We start from the raw sequence: 19,986 nt of genomic DNA, 5'->3' as shown, positions 1-19,986 counted from the left end.
TAATTTCGGACTCAAAAAATATGTTTCGTCTTTGGAACCCAATGATGTACACTAAACGAAGAGATATACACTAAACGAAGCAAAATCACGAGTTCTACAATCCTATAATTAGTTTGGTCCATTATCTGAGTGCGCATCTTAATTATAAGAAAAATTCAAAAAACACCGAAAATCCGGCTTCAAAATGTCAGCATCTTTTTTGGGTGGATGCAGTGATTTTATCGAAAAATCATACATTAGAATCATATTGTCCATGGGGTATTCTGCAACATAGTCACTGATCACATGTGCGTGCGTTGTGTAGTTTAGCCACAAATCAGGAACGAACACAAAAAAACTCGTTGGCTTCAACATATTTTCCCCCATTTTTTACATTACCACCATCACAGCTTCCACCCAACATATTATTTATTACCAATATTTTAAGATTTAGACAAGAATACTTCATTTTATAGAAATGAATTTAAATTATATGCAATATGTTCATATTTCGCGAGTTATAACCTTGCAAACCTCAGTTTCAAGGAATTTAAAAGATTTTTGTAATTTCACATATACTGTACTGTAAGGTATTGAAAACGATCTGTTTTAGACATTCTTTTACATTACACAACGATAATATATTAATGTTATTCGATGTCCGTTAAGTTATGCTCCACCAAGGTGGTTATGCCTTCTTTACAATTTTAACAAAGCGAATTTTCGCTCATGGCGCTTACTGCAAACTAGTTACTCAATAGTTTACAAACCCTAGTGATATATTAAATTCTATACTGCAACGAATTATGTTGAAATGTGTGGCTAAAACTTTCGATGTAACGTATATAAATAAAAATCATTTCAAGGCCTTCGTGCCAAAGGAAAAATAGAAGACTACAAATTGAGGATTATATGATTGTACCCGCAAATCTGAATAATTTCTTCTTACGTTCCGGATGAAAGAGAGCTGTTCCCAATTTATCCCAAATGTAGAGTGAGTTACTACAATGATTCTTGATGGATGCGCGTTAAATGCGTATGGATTTTTTGAAAGAAATCGCTTTTTACGAGCTTATAGGCGTCAAAATGCAACGTGAACTACACCTTATCCCTCAAAATATACAAGGATTGGAGGATAACCTTCAGTACTACCCGAAAACCGCATCAAATGATTTAGAGGATTACGCTTCAATCGCGTATTTTAAATGTATATTTAACAATATATACTGCAGTTTTTTTTTTGAAAATTGCATTGTGATTTTCTGTATTCTGTACTCTGTCACAGCAAATAGTGTGTAGCATTCAATAAGAAAAACAAAACGCATAATCATGAGGCCACGCTTATTTGTTTGCCGTGATTTGGATTAAATATATGTAATTCTTTAAGTGAGAACATTTTAATTTTAATTATCTAAAAATAATTAATAAATACAAATTAATATTTGTAAAAATATGGAAAAAATATTAATTCATGCAAATTAGCATTTGTACATCCATGAAATTCAAAAGTAGTGCCTCTCTGCTTGTGGCCTGCTTTTTATGCTAGCTCAAAGAGAAATCCATTAATGTGAAATACATCAATAGATCACATCGTTCTAAATGGTATAGAATACAATTAACGAAATTGTCTCTGATCTTAATAAAATATTTATTTTTTTTAGCAACAAGCTGGTTATAGAAAGTGGAGGAACTGAGAAATTGCAATGCATTTTAGAAGAAACAAATTTTAATAATTTTAAATAGGGTTGAAATTTGGAGACTTAGTAGCATTTTTCAGACATGTACCCCAATATTCCTCAACCATCACTGAACAAATTCTTCATTCGATTCGATGAAGAAATGAAATATCAACAAGTGAAAAAGCGTTAAGTTCGGCCGGACCGAACTTTGGATACTCTCCACCATAGATATACTGGCAGGTACTTGAAATGAAAATATAGAGAACATACCAAAAAATGGACCTATACCGACATTTCTACAAACCGATTATGTAAACATTAATTTTTAATAGAAAATTATACCGTCAGCCTTATTGCTAATTAGTGTGTATACACTTTCACACGGTGAAAATGTGCCTCATCGAAATATTTGATTTCATCCCATCTTATTACGTCTTCCAAACTTAGTTCAAGTCCGAATTGGGGGAATATCAGTCCATGCCTTCTGGTACCACCCACACAGGGGCTACGGCTAAGCCTAAATGCGGGCTATAGTTCACATATAGTTCGTTATCGAACCGTACGTTCTAGTTTTTTATCTCGTTATCCTTCGCAGGTGAAATGATTACAACAGAGTGTTAGAACCAAACCCAAAAGCGGAAATATCAGATAATTATATTAATATAAAAAATGGGGTTATATGGGGACTACGCCTAAAAGGGGTTGACTATTAATAATTTTTGGTGGGGAGATTTGTTTCCATATACGGCCACAAAATACCAAATTTCAGTGATTTCGGTTGAAAACGCGCTCAAGAACCTCAAAATGCCGAAAATTGGGGGTACCTTTATATGGGGGCTACCAGAAAAATAGACTTATATTTATAATTTTTAATGGAGATATTTGGTACCCAATAAGAACCCAATATACCAAATTTCAGCAAATTCGGTTGAAAAACGTGCTCAAGAACCCCAATATGGGAGCTATGCCTAAACGTGGACCGATATATCCCATCTTCGAACTTGACCTGCCGGCAGTCAAAAGACAACCCTATGCAAAATTTCAGCACCCTATCTCAATTCCTTCGGAAGATAGCGTGATTACAACAGACAGACGGACATGGCTAGATCGTCATAGAATTTTACCCTGATCAAGAATATATAGCATTTCCACATTAAATGAAACCTTTTACAAATTAAATGAACCCTTTTCCAAATTAAATGAAACCTTTTCCAAATTAAATGAAACCTTTTCCAAATTAAATGAAACCTTTTCCAAATTAAATGAAACCTTTTCCAAATAAAATGAAACCTTTTCCACTTGAAATGAAACCTTTTCCAATTGAAATGAAACCTTTTACAAATAGAATGAAACTTTTTCCAAATTAAATGAAACCTTTATTCTTATCTAAGGAAATATAATATTTGCACTAATTTTAAACCAATATTTGAAAATTAAATCAAATAATATTAACAAATATAGTTGTATGGCTATGTAATTAACATAAATATTCTTTAATTCGGTGTGATTTCATTTAATATCTTTACTACATAAAACTAAAAAAATAGTAATACAAACTGGGGCATTTCTTGACATTTTAATAAATAAATATTTAAGAACAATAATTGAATACCCGGTCCAAAATGCGAAATACATATTTGACTTAATAAATTGTTGATGATAAGGTAACTGTTTATCTTAATGAAGGGGTTCCTGACTTGCAGCTTGTGGGATTTTCAAAACCATATCCATAACGTAGTTAGAACAATCTTGCCGAGTAAGCTTTTGAATACTTCGCTCGATTACATCAACAATGTTATGTTCCATTGAAACGTCACACAGCTCAGCTCTTTGACATAATTTTATTTTTGAAAATGCATTTTCGATTGGATTTAGCATTGGAGAATAAGGCGGTAAGAATTTAAGGTTGCATCTTTTGGATTCGATCAAATTTTTTATGTCATGTCGCTTGTGTATTTGAGCGTTATTTTCCAACTCTGGATTGATTTTCTCAAAAAAAATTTCTATAAATAATTTAAATCTGTCTGCATTGACACTGGAATTAGAAACGATTGTGTGATGTACAACTCCCGCGTTGTTTATTGCTGCAATTATAGTGACATTACGACCTCTGACCGTAGGCAACACAATGTGTGCTCTTGTTCCTTGTCTTGAACGGGCTTGGGTTCTTCGTATGTGAAGATTAAATCCACACTCATCAATGAATATAAATTTTTCTCCTTGTTGGGGTATCGATTTTGTAAAGTCTTGAGCATATTTTTGTCTCAAGCCTAATGTTCTGGAGTCATTCTTTCGTTCTATTTCAATAGAGGCCATCTTAAACGTAATTTTTAATTTCCGTAATCCATATTCTATGCAGCTCTCAAAATTATTTTCCAACAGAGTTGGAAAATAACGCTCGAATACACAAGCGATATGACATAAAAAAGTTGATCAAATCCAAAAGATGCAACCTTTAATTCTAACCGCCAATGCTAAATCAAATCGAAAAAGCATTTTCGAAAATAAAATTATGTGCAAGAGCTGAGCTGTGTGACGTTTCAATGGAACATAACATTGTTGATGTAATCGAGCGAAGTATTCAAAAGCTTACTCGGCAAGATTGTTTTAACTTCGTTATGGACATGGTTTTGAAAATCCCACATGCTGCAAGTCGGGAACCCCTTCATTAAGATAAGCAGTTACCTTATCATCAACAATTTATTAAGTCAAATATGTATTTCGCATTTAGGACCGGGTATTCAATTCTTGTTCTTAAATATTTATTTATTAAAATGTCAAGAAATACCCCAGTTTGTATTACTATTTTTTTAGTTTTATGTAGTAAAAATATTAAATGAAATCACACCGAATTAAAGAATATTTATGTTAATTACATAGCCATACAACTATATTTGTTAATATTATTTGATTTAATTTTCAAATATTGGTTTAAAATTAGTGCAAATATTATATTTCCTTAGATAAGAATAAAGGTTTCATTTAATTTGGAAAAAGTTTCATTCTATTTGTAAAAGGTTTCATTTCAATTGGAAAAGGTTTCATTCTATTTGTAAAAGGTTTCATTTCAAGTGGAAAAGGTTTCATTTAATTTGGAAAAGGTTTCATTTAATTTGGAAAAGGTTTCATTTAATTTGGAAAAGGTTTCATTTAATTTGGAAAAGGGTTCATTTAATTTGTAAAAGGTTTCATTTAATGTGGAAATGCTATATATCTATATATGGGCAATATTGCCAATTTTTTAACATAGCTGAAGCGGAGGTTCACCCCTTTATAACTCGGGAATTACTTAAGTATATGAAAAAAGTGAATAGATTTGGGTTAATTGATCTGTCGTTGCAAAGTGTTCATGATATTGACCTCCAAACTTTGTTTTGGTGGAAGCTGTGTCTACTTTAATGTAAAAAAATGTGTAAAAACAGGTTGAGGCGAACCAGTTTATTTATGTTCTCTATCGATTTGTGACTAAGCCACTCATTGCACGGTTTCGTGTCAAAATAAAATTAGAAGCCAACAAAATGGGGACTACACCCCTTATGTATCATCTTTCAAAATTTTAACTGCATCTACCTTTAAATGATGCTGACATTTTGAAGCTCGATTTTGAGTGTTTTTTTTTAATTTTACTTCTAGCTTTAATACGCAAACAGGAATTTATAAAAATCTATTATAAGATTATTGTAGTCGCGAATCTGCGTAATTTGATATGTATTTTGTGTATGTAGTATGCACAGCTTCAGAGTAATACTCATCCGAAGGGGCGAATTTTGTGCGATCAAATTTCTAAAAAACCTATTTTTCGTGCCAAATTTTTAGAACTGTCAACTGAATGACATGAGTACCCGCCATCAATAAGGTTTTTTACGTTTCGGATGATATAAAATCTTCTTCGTGAAAATCCATCTACTAGAACGGCGGGAACTGGCCTTCCAAAAACATGAAATTTGGCAAAAAATGTTTTTGAAAATATCGCGGATTTATTTGCGATTTCTGTGTATCATTTCCGCTTCAAAAAATGACCTCATACGGATTTTAATCTTTTTCGAAAAGAGAACTTTAAAAACTTCAGCCGAAAGAGAGATGTACGCAATTTATCTCAAAAATATATTGTGCTGGCACATCCATGGTTCTTAATGGACCACATTGAAATGGTATAGATCGATGTATTTTTTTAGGGTGCACATCGAAATCGGATGCGCGTTAATGGCATCTGGAGTTTTCGGAAATTATTCGCGTTTTACAATTTTTTGGGTACTTCAATGTAACGTGCGGCACATCTTAGCCGTCAAATGAAATTTCGTAAAATATATATGGATTGGAAGATAAACTTCAGTACTTCCTGGAAACCGCATGCGCATCAAATGATTTTGAGAATTACGCGATTTAGACGCAATATATCTCAAAATAGTGTGAGCTGGCACATCCGTGGTTCTTAATGGACCACATTGAAATCGGTATAGATCGATGTATTTTTTTAGGGTGCACACCGAAATCGGATGCGCGTTAATGGCATATGGAGTTTTCGGAAATTATTCGCGTTTTACGATTTTTTGGGTACTTCAATGTAACGTGTGGCACATCTTAGCCGTCAAATGAAATTTCGCAAAATATATATGGATTGGAAGATAAACTTCAGTACTTCCTGGAAACCGCATGCGCATCAAATAATTTTCAGAATTACGCGATTTAGGCGCAATTTAAAATGTGTATTTCATAATATTATTTTATTTTAAGATTTTTTCCTATTTATAGAATTCTAAGATTTATCGGAAGGGTCTTGATATAATCCGCAAGGCGTATACTTATACACAAAAACTGATTATTATTATATATGTCCATTTTTCGGCGAAATTCGGTTAAAATAGCAGAATAACCCAAAAATTTTTTTCTGAAATTTCTTGTATACAATTAAAAAAATAAATATGATGACATTATTTTTTCGAACCAAAAACAAATATTTTTCTTCAATATCTTGTTTTGTTGTCGCTTTGATTTAGAAACCGCTACACGGACTTGTGTGATTTTGATATCATTTGATTCACCATGGTGTTTAGATTATGTAGATATTTTTAAATTAATTTTTAGGTGTGTGTATGTCATTAATATAATGAAAATATTGATGTAATCTGCTATATTTTTTATTTTTCTTATATTTCGCGAATATGTGCAACTTTATTGTGATTATTATAATATATTCATATTCTTATTTTACGGAGGAAGATTATATCAACGTTTTTGGTCAATATAATAAACGGCGTAATTTTAAGATTTTTTTTCTTATGCCCAAAATTAAAACCTCGATAACTTTTGCGCGCATCAACCAAAAATTTGATCGCGAACGGTTTCGGAGTCAGAACATTTTTCTCTATATGTGTACCAAAAATCATTGATGTGCCACAAAAACAAAAAAGCTGATTTTTTGAAAATGGAATATTAAAAAATTGGCAATATTGCCCATATATGTATATAAAATACAAAAAAAATTTGTTTGTTTGTATGTTACCGATAGACGTAAAAACCGCTGAACAGATTTTAATGAGATTTACAAAGTATGTCATATGTCATGCCCTGAAAGTAACATAGGCTAGATAAACTTCCACGTGGATGCAGAGATATAGCATCAATAGTAAACATACTTCAAAATTTCGGGACATGTAGGGGAGACTGGGGCACCTTCGGCAATCGCGTTTTCGATATGAAGCTCTCACCGTACATCACTAGTTTCGATACATAGGTATCGAATATCGAAATAAATAACTGACACAAAGTTTGAAATTTCTAGCTAATAAGCTTATTTAGATACACAGGTTTTTGTGTTTTTAAAGATGTTTCTGTAATATTTCAATCCCATTTCGTAAGTATTTCGTGTATAAAACTTTTAAAATTTTTAAGACAATATTATTAAAAAGTGGTTAACTACGATGTGTATTATTAATAAAATGTTTAAAAATAAAATGTTTTAGAAATCTGATCGAAAAAATGAAAAAAACTATAAAAAGTACATTCGGGGTACATTCGGCATTTTACAATGGGGCACATTCGGCCATATACAGATAGTGCAATATTATTTCCTTAAAATGTTTTTGAGTTTGTCTTTAAAACTAATCCTTTAATATGGCTCGAAATTGCATATTTAAGATCAAACGTGCTTGTATTGACGAAAATGCGATAGAAAACCCCTATTTCTGATGGTGTGTGCGACCTTGAGATGTAAAGGTCCGCCGCTAGAAAATAAAGCCATATAATTCAAACATTGTGTGGCTTATTAAAACCAAATAGAGCCTTTAGAGGATCAGAATTTCAACCAGTCTGATAGCGATGACAATTACCCGGCTATGACTATGGTGCCGAATGTGCCCCATCAAATGCCGAAGCTACCCCGGGTTGGGGCACATTCGGCAAATTTGACTTTTTTTACAAAACTGTAAAATTTTTTAACTAATACTATTTTTTTATATCTTTTTGGTACTATTTTTTATAATTAAGAGTCAGAGGACAATAATCAGCCATAAAGTTTTTATATATGTTGAATAAGTACTGAGATATAGAGCTCTAAAAAAAAGTGCCGAAGGTGCCCCAGTCTCCCCTAATATGCGTATATCTTAAGAACGGTTACAGATACCGTCTTCAAACTCTGTCTGAATAACGTAAGTGTAAATACACATAATCCATACAAAGCGTGGTACGATCAGTGGAAAGTGCACTAACCGTTGCAATTAAGTAACCTACATCTAAAAATAAACAATGTTTCGTTTCTACACTCAAAAACCGCTAAACAGATTTTACTGAGATTTTCACCACACGTCATGTCATTCGAGGGAAATAACATAGGCTATATAAATTTCTAAAATTCCGCGTGCATTTCAAGTTATGGCATCAAAAGTAATAACACCCCTGAACTAATATTCATTTTCTATGCTTCTATCTTAACCCTACGGTCAATAACCGTTTTTTTTTTTTTTTTTTTGCTGTAAAAGTGTTAATAATGGAGATATTTGGATCAAATTTTGAGGAAACACTCTTGAGGTATTTTCACACATAATCGAAGAAAAAAATTGTAAATATTTTCCATATATATAATTTACAATTTTTTAAGTTATTACCTACGTAGATCAATAACCGTGGTACATTTGTATCCATCCAAAGATAGCTCTGTAACTCATTCAAAAATTGGACTATCGTGAGGTATTTTGTTTTAAATTAGTCTATAAGGATCTGATCTAGATGTAGGAACTCAAAATTATATATACATTAAAATAATATATATTTAAATCCATGCTTAAATGATAATCTACCTAAAAAAATCATAGTAAATTCGTTATAGCTTTCGAATGGGTTAGGCTTTTTTAGTTATTTTTTATTGGGATCTTATTTCCGTCCGTAATTTTCCAATTATTCTTCATATTGGCCCTATAATCGAATTAGTCTGATTTATTACAATCCTAAATTGGCGTACATATATAAACTATCATTAAATAAGGTTTTAAAGTATTAAATAATATTAAAAATGCGCCAATCACAATCTCTAAACTCATAAAATGTGAATAATTGGCAATAATAATTGTTTTAGTCCCTGTATACCAAGGGAAAACCAGGGTAGTTTCTGACTTCCACGAGTCGCCCTGATGGCCCTATGTTGTCTAGGGCCACAAAAAATTGCAGAGGGGTTGAGGAACACCTAATTAAGATCCCAATAAGAAACTAACTAAAAAAGCTTATCCCATTCGAAAGCTATAACGAAAAATTGCTCCAAATCAAGATTAATAGACTCATAATTTTTTGTCCAACTACGTATCATTATAAGTAGCGGCAATAACCACACTTCAGTAATGCAGCTAACGTCTGCCGTTTTCCATCTCTCCATTGTAGTGCTAATACAGATATTGGAATAAAAATTGTCTAAAATGAAATATATTGACATTTTAGTTTTTACATTTTGTCAGTTTTAGAAATAAAAACATTTCAATTTTGAGAATTTTTGAATTTCAACAATTCTACTACTATTCTAGAAAATGACTATAAGTTCAATAACAGTATGCATCAGCAATATATTAGAGATATCTAAAATCGAAATGCGGATTGTGGTAATGTTATAATAATCTGTGGTAGGTTATCAACATAGCTGAGCTTAAAACAAAATGTGTTCATTACTTGAAAAATAAAGTTTTGTTGATCAAACGAACATGACTAAAACTATTCATTCGAGAATGTGCAGAGGAAATGACGAACTAAAGCGAGGGTTTAAAAGATATGATTTTATTTTAAAACTAAACGTTAATTGCATACATATTGTTTTCTTTCCAATTGTTCTTTATTTTATTTTTGTTAATAACATCAGTGGGGACTGTGGAGAGCCACAGCCTCTGAGGGATTCAAAAATGCATCCTTCAAAATGAATTGCATTCCAATTTTTTTAAATCATTAGGGAATACAAATTTCCAACCTTATGATTGTATCTACGTTAATGTTACAGGTAAACATAACACTTTTGCTGAAGCTAAGGAACGGAATTATGGAACATTTATAATGCAAAATTTAAACTTGGCAAAGATTATTACAGCGGATGTCTTAACGATATTAATCAGAAGAAGGGATCCCAACCACATTATTGGGAAACAGTTGAGAATACATGCATAAAGGTAGGTGGTAGTGGGAATAAGAGATTATATTGATCGTTGAACGATTTTTTAATACTCACTTTTTCATAAATAAACTAACGAAACTTCAAAAAATATAAAACTATTGTTTAGAATTTTTGGTTATTTTTGCAGTAAGTTTAGTAATCAAATACCATCAAATAGTAGACTCTTTAAAACTGTGTTGAAACTGCATATAAATAGTTTACTGCATAAACTATCATATGTTGATAACTTTAGTAGGGGCAGCGAAGCGCCACGGGTTCAGCTAGTACTTTATAGGGTCGGAAATGAATATTTCGGTGAGTTACAAACGGAATGACAAAATTAATATACCCTCCATACTATGGTGGAGGGTATAAAAAATACATACAATAGCTACTAATCAACATATGAAGCAATCTCTTCACTATAATATGGTCACCAGGAAAAATGTGTTAATAAGATATACAAATAGTGTCTGTTTAAGTAAGAATCGCCTTTATATGCATTGTTGGGAAATGCATCCTTTGAACGCTCGTGTTCATTGTGTTTGCATACTCATTAGAAAACTGCATACTCCTTATTGTTACAACATTGAACTCTCAGTTTTCTAATGAGTATTGTTTTGCGCCAATGTCTCTTTGCAGCATTATTGTTATTGTTCATCGCCTTCTCGTATCGATCGCCACTCGTAACACAGGTAATCTGTTTTTTCTCCTTTTCTTCCCCTATTATTATTTATATTTAATTTATCAATAAAATTCTGGAATCAGAAACTAAAACGTTCGTGTTTTATTTCTTTCCCTTTTTCGAAACGCAATTTCGGCGCCTTAACATTTTGGTCCATTCGAGCCGGATGAGAGCCCTTGGATATTAGTTGCTAACAATTGTTCTTATAACAGAGATTATCGTCATCAACATCATTCATCTTCATCAACTGCATCATCGTCATCAAGGTATATTTAATAAGGTAGCCGCATCGGCCCAGCTGTTGGACAAATAAATGTCAAAAATGTTGTTGTAATGTTGAACCAAAAAATTAAAAAACAAAATTATGAATGAAAATCTCCGAATTTCGAAGAGCTTTTTTGGCAATACTTTTATTAACATTTTCTACAAGAATTTGTGTAAAAAAATGTTGTCAATCTGTTTGTTTTGGCAAAATATTTTTGACATATCAAAATACAACAACCGATGTTTGTTGTAGAAATTCGCCGATGCGGCTACCTTGTATATCTACCTTGATCGTCATCTTTAAAAAACATCAACAAAACAACAGGTAGGTGAGTGCAGTGTGTTTAAAAAAAATTGTGAGCTCGCAAAAAAAGAATAATAAACAAAAAACCAAAAAGTCTAAAGTCCAAAATACCAAAAAATTACAACTTTACAACAACAACAAAGGTCGCTTTACAACGCGTCGCTAATCCCTATTTTTTCGTTTGTCGCCTTTAATTTTTCGCTTGTCTATTATTGAACAGTGGTAACAAAAAACAAATATTTTTTATTGCAAATATATATTGTGGTAATTGTGAGAAAAAAATGCTTAAAAAGTGTTTTTTAATTAATGTGTGTGGCCAATATTATTAATAAAATTTAATTAACGTTCGTGTTAAATTTTGATAATTTTATTAATAACATAGACCTAATTTTAATAATAAATATTAAATTCCAAAATATTCTTACCTATTACCACTGTGTTGTGCAAATAATAATAGAAAAATAAACGTGCTATTCCCTTTAATATTCGCATATATCCCTGTTCAATAATACACAATAATATACACGTATATACGCTAGCGACATATTTACGTTGTACGGTCGCTTGTCTTTTTACTGCAGTACCATACACACACGCTGCACACATAACTAATATCGTAATAGGCAGCCGTCGCTTGGCTACGATAAACATACTTTTTTCGTTTTTATTTTGTTTGCGTGTACGCTACACTAATCGGGTCGGTCGATTGTGGCGTATTGGCACGTTTGGAACAAAGTAATATTTTTTCGTAAATTGAATAGTAGTGTGTGTATGAACATATTGAAAGCTAATTTTGGACATTTTAACTTGTCGTTTACCCTACAGTCCGCAATTACGACAGTGTTCATCGGTTTGTAAAAATTGTTATTTTTATTGTAATTTGAAATAAAAATAGTAATTTTTGCCGTTTTTATTACAAGTTTGTGTCGTATACATCGAATTATTTATTAATTGCTTAATATTTTATACATTTATATATTCAAATTCTTATCGATTTTCTAACGAAATCTTTGCAAATTTTGCTGTTTTTTGGGGAAGAAATTTATTTTGTCGTAGCGATTTCAACTTGTTGTCAGCTTTTCATTGGAAAAGCTTTGGTTTCAATTCTAATTAAATAGTTTTTTCTTTTTGATAATTTCTCGTGTTCGTGCGATTAAAAAGAAAATTGTAATCATGCCTTCTACTCCTCTAAATACCTACATCAGAGTTTCTGACGCTCTAGTCAAAATGTGTGATAAACTTCGGGCTTTGAAGGAAGAAGATGTAGATATCTTTATTTTAGAAATTAGAAATCTATTATTGAACAGTGGTAACAAAAAACAAATATTTTTTATTGCAAATATATATTGTGGTAATTGTGAGAAAAAAATGCTTAAAAAGTGTTTTTTAATTAATGTGTGTGGCCAATATTATTAATAAAATTTAATTAACGTTCGTGTTAAATTTTGATAATTTTATTAATAACATAGACCTAATTTTAATAATAAATATTAAATTCCAAAATATTCTTACCTATTACCACTGTGTTGTGCAAATAATAATAGAAAAATAAACGTGCCCTATTCCCTTTAATATTCGCATATATCCCTGTTCAATAATACACAATAATATACACGTATATACGCTAGCGACATATTTACGTTGTACGGTCGCTTGTCTTTTTACTGCAGTACCATACACACACGCTGCACACAGTGCTGCCAGTTAAATTTCATGAAAAATCGTCAATTTTTTAGAAAAAATCGAAATAATCGGCATTTGTATTTTTAAAAATCGGCAAAAAATCGGCAGCATATAATTTATAAATAAATTCATATTTTTTTTTGGTTTATAACAAATCAATATTGTTTATTACATTAAAAAAGATAACAAATTCAATTCTGTATAAAAAATAACATAAAAGATTCATTTTTCTAAAAAAAATGTAGATTTTTCTAAAATATAGTAATTATTATGTACACTAGTGAGATCTTTCAGATTTACGTATAACACAGTGTGGTATTAAGGTCATAAAATAACTTACATATTTTTTATTACACATTTTTAGTAATTCATTATCAATTTTGATATTAAAACAATTTGAATTATTTAGTTTGAGGTAATCTTTAGAATAAAAATCCCTTCCAATGAATCATTCTCAAGTGAGCTTCTAATTTTAGTTTTGTTAAGGTTTACCTGACTAAAAATTCGTTCCACATTTGCTGTGGAGTGTGGAAGAACCATAATTCTTTGTACAAATTTAGACAAAACAGGAAAAGCTAAATTTGAGTCTCCACGTTTAATTTCGGAAATTTTTTTTCCAAAAATTTTTTAAATTATATTCTGCATTTTCAAAAATTTCTTCAAAATTCAGAAAGTTTAACTCCCTAAACTCGGAGTCTAAAGATTGTCTCTCATTTTCAAAAATAAAATCGGTGAATTCTTTTAAAATATCTAGAAAAGAATTATTGCCCTTATTCATTACTCTTCCAGGATCAATAAGTTTTAAGCATTTATATTAATTTAAATTAAAATCAAAACGTTTTAATATTTAGTTTGCAAGTTCTATATGAAAATTAATGCAAGTGCTAACTATTTTGTCTATGTCATTTTTGGGAAGTTTTGTTTCTGAAACAATATCTTTAGCATATAAACCCAAATATACTTCATCATATTCTAAATAATTGTAAAATGTAAACTAGATAGAACTAGACAGAGTACAATGCTGACAAAAAATGCAGATATCTAAGCCATTGAAAACGGCTGCGGCGAGTCGCCGATAGTTCTGATTTAAAGCTGCCAATTTTATATGTTTGTATGGTAACGCCGTATTAAATTAAAAAATTTGACAATTTGAGTCGATTGTTGAAATATCGGCAATTCTGAGGCAAAAATCGGAAAATCGGCATTTTTCATTTTTAGAGTGAAAAATCGTCAAAATGCCGATAAATCGGCAAATATGGCAGCCCTGGCTGCACACATAACTAATATCGTAATAGGCAGCCGTCGCTTGGCTACGATAAACATATTTTTTTCGTTTTTCTTTTGTTTGCGTGTACGCTACACTAATCGGGTCGGTCGATTGTGGCGTGTTGGCACGTTTGGAACAAAGTAATATTTTTTCGTAAATTGAATAGTAGTGTGTGTATGAACATATTGAAAGCTAATTTTGGACATTTTAACTTGTCGTTTACCCTACAGTCCGCAATTACGACAGTGTTCATCGGTTTGTAAAAATTGTTATTTTTATTGTAATTTGAAATAAAAATAGTAATTTTTGCCGTTTTTATTACAAGTTTGTGTCGTATACATCGAATTATTTATTAATTGCTTAATATTTTATACATTTATATATTCAAATTCTTATCGATTTTCTAACGAAATCTTTGCAAATTTTGCAGTTTTTTGGGGAAGAAATTTATTTTGTCGTAGCGATTTCACCTTGTTGTCAGCTTTTCATTGGAAAAGCTTTGGTTTCAATTCTAATTAAATAGTTTTTTCTTTTTGATAATTTCTCGTGTTCGTGCGATTAAAAAGAAAATTGTAATCATGCCTTCTACTCCTCTAAATACCTACATCAGAGTTTCTGACGTTCTAGTCAAAATGTGTGATAAACTTCGGGCTTTGAAGGAAGAAGATGTAGATATCTTTATTTTAGAAATTAGAAGAACGGAATTGAGTAAAAAATGGGCAAACGTGGAAAATTCTTTTGAAAAATGTATTTTCTTTTTGGAATCGTCTGAGGATTCGTGTCAAGAAGATATCGAGTCTGTAGAATCGAAGCAGGAGGTCGTTTATGACATGTATATGGATTGTTTGGCAATGATAAACCGGGCCTTGCACAAACTTCAGCAAGGAAACGTTCAATGAAATCGGGATCCGTCTGATATTCCTCAAGAAGTCCAGACACAGTCTGCACCTCCTAAGGAAGTCCAGGCTAGCGATACTGATTTAAATAAAACGTCCACTCACACTTGTCGAAATGTGGGTAATCAGGCCGCTAGCTCCCCAATAACAGGTATTGGGAATCCTAGAGGTAATTCGAGTTTCATTGTCGATCCTCCGAACTCCGATATGGTTCATAATCTGGCGTTGCCTCCTTGTGATACGGATGTCTTCGAGGGCGATTTTCTTTCGTGGCCAACCTTCAGAGATCTTTTTAACGCGGTCTTTATAAACAATTCTCGATTGAGTGATATTGAGCGTCTTTGTCATTTGACACGAAATACTAGAGGGGAAGCTCGCGAGATTGTTTCTAAATTCCCCTTAACGAACCGCAGATTTGGTCTGGCGTGGAACGCATTGAAAGCCACATACGATAATCCTCGTTTGTTGATTCATAATCAGTTTCAAATATTATTCGCTTTCCCGGTACTTCAAGTTGAGACAAGTTCGGGTCTAAAGCAAATCCAGCGTGGTATCAATGGTTGCTTGTCCGCAATGTCCATTTACGACGTTCGTACGGATAATTGGGATCCGTTCTCAGTTTTTATTTGTCTTCAACGGCTTCCGAAAATTACACAAACATTGTGGGAGCAAAGTGTTAAAGTCAAGTCATCTGTTTCGCTTTGGGAAGACCTCGATAGGTTTTTAACGGAACGGATTCAAACACTCATGTGTCTCCATGGTATGCCAGGAAATGACTCAGTCAAAAAATCTGGCGATAAATATCTTCAAACCCATGTCATGAAATCATATCCTTCTCGAAAATCCCCATCTTCTCCTAAGAATGATTGTATTCTTTGCCCTCAACAGTCCCATCAGCTTTTTGAATGTCCTCGATTCAAAAGTATGTCGCTATCAGCTAGATTTTCCACAGTGAAACGTCGTAGATTGTGTGTGAATTGTTTGCGTAGGGGGCACGAGGTGAAAACTTGTATTAGTCAGCATCGGTGTTCGAAATGTAGGCGTAGCCATCACACATTATTGCATCGTAGTGACATATCACCCAATAATTCTATTTCTTCGGTTGGTTCGGTAAACCGGAATCCTTCAAATTCACCAAATCCTGTCCCCATCAATCCTTCTGTCCCATCCACATCAACTAATGTTTCTCGGCAAGTTTTCCACACGGCTCATAATAAATCCGTTATATTGGGGACAGCTATTGTAAATATCGTCCATTGTGGTGTTTCGTATCCCGCTAGGGCTTTAATAGATCCAGCCTCAGAATCATCGTTTCTGACTCAAGGCTTGCAAAATAGGTTGAAACTCCCTGTAAGTTCAACAGATGTCACTATTTCTGGGGTGAATTGTGCAATTTCGGCCAATTCTAGTAAAGTTCGCTCATTGAAAATTGGAAGTCCTTGCGATCCTACAGTGTTGTTAGAAACTCGTGCATTGGTTTTGCCGTCTATTTCTGGGAATTTGCCCTCGTTTAATGTTTCGTCGGATTTTAGAGCCCAAATGCCAAATATTCGTTTGGCAGATGATGATTTGTTAAAATCCCGTCCTGTAGAACTTCTTTTGGGTGCAGACTTGTATCCAAAAATTTTGTTGGAGGGTTGTCAATCAATTCTTTCTGGGACTTTGCTGGCTCAAAATTCAGTTTTCGGGTTACTTGTAACTGGAACTATCCCATCGTCGGAGATTCGTACCTTTGACACTTTAGTTGATCGTCAAAATTATAATAGAAATTATATGGTTAGATCGAATAAATCGGAGCTATCCACTTTTGCCCGCTACTAATTGGAGTAGCGTAATGTGTTCGTGCATCTTTTATGGAAAGTAAAGGGTTTTGTTCGACGGAATCTCTTCCTGCATTGTCATAGCTGAGTAAAATTCCTTTTAAGGCATTAACTACAACTGTGGGTCGATTCAGTAACTTTTAACGATCCGACAATCGACAATTTTGTCTACACATAAAATCGTTTGCAGTATCGAAAATGTTATTCTGTAAAAATGTGGACAAATTGTCGATAAACATTCAAAAAGCTTTTAATTTTGAACATTTTGAAAACAAAATACATACAAATTCAGAACAAAACAAGGCATGTTCAATATTGAAAAATATTTGTCGATAAGTTAACTTCGAATATTTTGGTGTTGTTTATTAACAAAATTTTTAACAATTGTTGTTAAACACTGTTATAGAATTGAAATATTGTTTATTTTGTCGTTATATTTTATCGATTTGAGAATTGGTTAAATTTGATAGTGAATCGACCCACTGGTGTAGATTTCGTTGTTCCTTTCAAGGTAAATTCTTTCACAGGCCCGTTTTGCAAGATTAACAAAGGATATGTTGGTATATTCCTACGTTTCTCATCAAATTTATTCCACTCCATATTTTCGAAAAATGGTACGACTTTTGAGGTCGTTTCTCGTGATGTACGTCGCAAGTTGGTGCATATCAATTGTGAAAATCGTGATTCTATTTCGCCGCTTTGATACTCAGGGACTATTGTGGTATTTTATTCCAGCTGGTGTTCCACATTTCACTGGACTCTGGGAAGCAGGAATAAAAAGTTTTCCCTTCTGAACATGTCGTAATTGACTAACCTATATCGCTTGTGAATAGGTTTCGTAAAGTTCAAGAGCTTGCTAATTTGTTTTGAAGTCGTTGTAATTCATAACGAGAAATTGCACGGTAATGGTTGTCACGTCAGAATCGTTGACGTTCGGTCGACAACGGGCATTGTAAAGCGGCCTATTTTTAAATTGATTGCACTGAAACATAAACGGAGTCCGTCACTGCGGATCCGAATCCAAAGTAAACAATTTCTAAGAAAATAAAATCGAAATCCGTTTCTGCGGATTTAAGCAATACTAGACCCGTATCTGCGGGTTCCTTCACAACTAGTAATCAAAGTATATAATTCATAACTGTGGGTTCAATCGTGATAACTTCCTTGCAATTCACGCCATGTTCGTATGGTTGAATCAGGGAGAACGTCCGTTACTGCGGGCGACTCGTATGCTCCCCAGAAACATAGTTGTATTATAAGTAAGCTAACTGTTTCAAGTTTGAATTTGGAAAAAAAATCAAAAATCTCAATTGCTCGCCCACACTGCACCGCCTACCATATTATTATATATTACTTTAAGTAACTATCAAAATTGAATTTCAATTCCCCCTTTTCAAGAATTCTGATTATTTTCGAATTATGATTTCTTGAAATTCTTTAATTTTGAAATTCTTTTAATTTATAAGTGTTTTCGGTCATATTACTTATAAAATACCGAGGAATATTTTGGTATACATCTTTAAACCTCAACCGACTCATTGAAGGGGTCTTTTCGGTCCCCTTTTGCAGAAGTGATTGAAAAGTCATTCAAAACGGGGTTAAAGGTGCGCTGAATATCCTGCAGAAATGTTCGCCATAATGTTTTACTATAAGTTTTAGAATAGACTAAAACTCAAAAATCAGCATAAATGTCAAAAATCTTACTAGTTTTAACACATTTTTCCCACAAAATGTTTTGAAAGGATGGTATAAGTAACAAAAATATTATCCATCAATTTTTAGCATAAGGAATTCTCTAAAAGGTACAATACCAACATTTTTATATTTTACATATTTCTTTTTATAAAATATATTTGAAATAAATAAAAAATATTTGTTTTTATTACACTGCGAACAAAATGGGAATGGAACGGTATGGATATTTCAAAATTGACACCAAAGAATGTGCATTGGACACCGCTATGGTGACAATTTCTGACCATAGATGGAGTCATTTTATACACGCTGTTATCAAAACATATAAAATGCATTACAATTTTTACAAAAAAGGCAAACTCGATATGGATTGAAAATCAAGTGAGACGAACAAAGAAAAATTGTAATAGATCTGGGGGCAAATTATGAATTAACTCGATATCGAGTTAATTCTGTTTTACTGTTTGGTAAGCAAGTTCTTGTCTATCCCTCCAAACAAATTTTGCCTTTGTTTTACAAAGATCGTTTATAACTTTAATTAATTAATTTTCCCTTCGACGGTCTTGACATATGCTGAATTGCATCCTTCTATACTGCTTAATAAAAATAGAATCCGACTGTATTGAAACTTGTACTTCTGCTTACAGTCATTTCTAAAAATTGTGGAAAATGCACGTAAATAAACATTTTAATATAATATTGTTCGTGTATTTTTTATTGATTCCTCCAATAATTAAGATTTTATGCAATACTAAGTAAAAACAAATTAACATATATAGTGATATGAGATTTTAAGAGTCATAACCCTAGTAGACACACACCATTATAAGAATTGGTTAAGGTGAATTATTTGTAATTACAATTATTATTAAATTGACCTGTTCATATAGCGAACATGTACTTCATATAGTCAAGTTAGTGAATGTCTTAATGTGAAAATCTTGCGAAATGAGAAAAAATTAGTTAAACTGGGGTATATTTTTGAAATTTTTCTTCTCGAATGTTTGTACACTAAAAAAGATAGGATTTTTCTATTGCAACATGAGGTATGCTTGGGTTAGATTACAGGGAGTAATCTACACTACTGACGA

General features: G+C 32.4%; 1 protein-coding gene across 1 annotated transcript in view; it reads right to left on the bottom strand.

Annotated features, from left to right (window-relative positions):
* LOC133332889 (nipped-B protein) overlaps positions 1-19,986 on the bottom strand; it is a 120,281-nt gene that overhangs the window by 20,514 nt on the left and 79,781 nt on the right. The window lies entirely within an intron of this gene.

Source organism: Musca vetustissima, unplaced genomic scaffold (genome assembly GCF_032173495.1).
Source record: "Musca vetustissima isolate MV318-11 ecotype Yass unplaced genomic scaffold, APGP_CSIRO_Mvet_v1 utg6462, whole genome shotgun sequence".
Taxonomy (NCBI): domain Eukaryota; kingdom Metazoa; phylum Arthropoda; class Insecta; order Diptera; family Muscidae; genus Musca; species Musca vetustissima.
This window is presented reverse-complemented; position numbering and strand designations above follow the sequence as displayed.